The sequence below is a fragment of the Molothrus aeneus genome, chromosome 17 (assembly GCF_037042795.1).
Source record: "Molothrus aeneus isolate 106 chromosome 17, BPBGC_Maene_1.0, whole genome shotgun sequence".
NCBI lineage: Eukaryota > Metazoa > Chordata > Aves > Passeriformes > Icteridae > Molothrus > Molothrus aeneus.
In genome coordinates, this window is record NC_089662.1 from 2,033,003 (window position 1) to 2,036,350 (window position 3,348).

The window sequence follows — 3,348 nt, forward strand, 5'->3', positions numbered from 1 at the left end:
GCAGGGGCGAGCCTGGCAGGAGCAGAACAGGGCAATCACTGGCTCCATGTGTGTGACACTAATTCTTGACCTCATCAGGTGATTGCAGTAACATTGCTTTGCTCCACTGCTGGAACCCTGCTCACTGAGAATTCCAGACTTTCTGAGCTGCCAGGCACTGACCCCCAGAAGAACACTGCATTGACCTGAGGCTGTGGAGAAGGCTTCCAAAATGGAATGACAAAATTGAGATTGTGGGTGTGGAGTTTGAATAGAAGTGTGTGATATCACAGGGTGGAAAACTCAGAGTTTAAGGGTTTAGAATATAGTAATATATATAAAGCAAGATGGAGGTTTTAGGGGGAGGTCCTTCTTCTTGACCTTCTTCTTCTCCATGAGTTTGGGTGGTTTTGTGTAATTGGACAAAAATGTCCACATTTCAGGTGGTTGGTTATTGGTTAAAAGTAAAAATAATTTAGGTGCCATTTCTTAATTGGACAGCTTATCCTTAAAAGGCCTTGTAGGGAGAGAGATGGGGCTTCATTTTTAGTTTTTTAGAGTGAAGTGCTGTAGAACTCATGGTTTGTGAGACTGTAACAGAGATAAGAACTAATAAACATCAGTCCCAACAAGAAAAACCATCTCACAATTTAATCCCAACCTTGGCAAAAAGAAGTTAAGACTTGACATTCCACCTTATTGTATTTCTCCCCTTACTAACATCCAATTAACTTCTGTTCAGGACTGCTGGGCACAAGCCAAAGCCAGCTGTGCCCCCCCAGGTGCCCCTCAAACCCCTGCAGAGGCTGGATGCCTCTCTCACCTGCATAAATGTATCGCCTATTACCACAAACGTGTTGTGTATTTAATTTCTATATTCCTATCAAAGCAATTCCAGCAGTTTAATGCTTGCCCTTGCTTCTCTCACTGACTCACAGGGGTCCAGCTCTGGAGTGACTCTTTACCACAAATTCCATGTATTTTCCATGGAGAAAATTTGGAGCTCAATCAACTCTCTGTGTTTTCTTGTAACTCTGTGTCTTGGTTTGGAAAGCCAGGTGTCTGCTAAGGAAGGCAGGAGCCTCCCCTGAAATGGAAAATGTAAACCCCCTCTCTCGAAATTGCTATAAATTTTAAATTAAGGGGCTGTCAGGCAAAAAATATGGGAGCAGGAAATAACAGTTCTTTACTGAAGAAAATAAAAAGATAAAATAAACAATGCAGTAAACTAAACCAACACTGCCAGAGTCAGAACCCAGCCTGACACCCTGTGGGTCAGGCTGTTGGCAGCAGTCCCATTGGAATTGTGGCTCAGCCCTCCTGCAGTGTCAGGGCTGGTTCTGCTGGAGCAGGGATCCTGGAGAAAGGTGCAGTCTCTGCCTCTGAAGATCCAGGGCAAGAGGCAGCTGCTGTTCCTCTGGGCAATCCAGTGCAGAAGCTGTGCTGGTGTTCCAGAAGCTCCAGATTCTATCCAGGTAGGAATGCTTGGCTCCTCCCTCTGGGCTCACATCTGCCAATGGGATGCTGTAGTTCTTATCAGCCATGCAGGAACATTCCATAGCTGTTATCAGCAGGTGTCCCCCTGAGGGAGGAGCGGGTGTGGAAGAGATAAGGAAAACTGCCCACTGACCAGAAGAGAACTGCCACACAGATGGCAAAGAGAACACAATTTGCTTGGCAATCCAGGACACTCTGAGTGAATCAGCTGCACCCAACAGCATTTGAGGCTTACAAGCTGCAGAGCTCCTGCCTAAGGGAATATTTGACAAGAAACCTAGAGGAAACAATATAAGTTGATTCTGAAGTGGTGGTTTTGTGCAGAAATTTGGGAACTTGAAAAATACTGGATTCGATTCTTCTATGTTTTGAGGTTTTGAGGTTTTAGTGTACTATTAGTGTATTCTTAAATGGTGGGGCTTTTTTGTTGAAGTTAAGATTGAAAGTATTTGAGATAATAGTTTGTGTTTAGATTTAAATGTTTGTTTTTTTTAATTTATGTTATAGTTTTATAAGTAGTGAATTTTGTAGTATTTTATTAATAAAGTATAAAATAGTTAACTATTTTTATTATTAAGTTTTTTAAAGTTAAACTATCTAATTAAAAATAATACTTAAATTATTTTTAATTTTGACTTAAAAGCTAATAACTTGAAGTCTTAAGTTACTTATCTGTAACTTATATTTTGGTTTCAGGTTTTTCTGCTCCACTGCTGGTGGAGAAGTTTTGGGTGGTTTGTTGGTTTGGGGTTTTTGCTGACTTGTTTAAGAGAAAGAAAACAGTGTCTGCCTTACGTGAACCCCACTTCTTCTTGTAAATCAAACAATTGAAAGAATACACCTTGCTCTTGCAGACCTGGATACAAAACCAGCTGTTCATTGCCATCCACAGGTCGTTCTGTTGATCATCTTTGTATTGCCAAAAATAAAAAAAAGCAGTTTGCCTATCAATCATTTGAGTGCCTAGATGTGTTAAAAGGTGATTAAGAGTCTGTTGCATGTCTAAAAGTGCCTCTGGTGGCTCCTTTCCAAACACAGATGCTTTTTTCTGTGTTTTTGTTTTTTTTTTTTTAAATTTTCTTTTTCCTCTTGGTAGTCCAACTTCAGCTTGTAATCAAATACCATCCTCCTTCTGTGGAAATATAGCTGTTCTTTACTGTAAACATGTGTTCCTTAAATTGTTCCTGTTGACACTGGGAAAGTTGTGTCTTGTTTTTTGCAGCCCAGTTTATGACTGGAGGGATGTTACTGAGGGCTGGCTCATAACTGCACACGTTGGTGAGCAGGGTGAGGCTCCTCTGCATCTGTGGGGGATGCAGTTAGGAATGCTGGGTCCATGGTGGCTTATCTTAAATAACCTCAAAGAAACATCTTTTTACATTGTTTGAACACATAATTAGGGAAAAAGGAAATCTGTGGAAAGAATCAGATCAGACAGTTAAAAATTACAGAGAAAACTTCAGGTCTGAAAACAGAACAGGTTAGAAATATTTTGTGTGCCTCTCACTGTAAAGTGAGATGGGAGCTGTGGATGTGGTTTATTTACCTCCCAGTGAACCCTTTTCCAAAAACCCAATCTCATGGATGCAGGGAGGAGGAAGCTGGATTTTGGCTTCATCATTCAGCAGGGGTTCTGGCAGGAGCAGAGCTGGCATCCAGCTGTACAGAAATCAGGCCCTGACTGCTGTGGTTCAGCTGTATTTCTGACCTGATCGTTTCTCTTCTGTCTCCTCTTTGTCTGAGCTGGGCTAATACAAAGAGACAAGAAAATCTTTCCACATACCTGACTGTGGGCATTGAAACAACTCCAGTTTCAAGATCAAAGTCAGACAACTCGGGGTGAGGGAGAGGTAAAAGCTGCAGTTAGTGCTA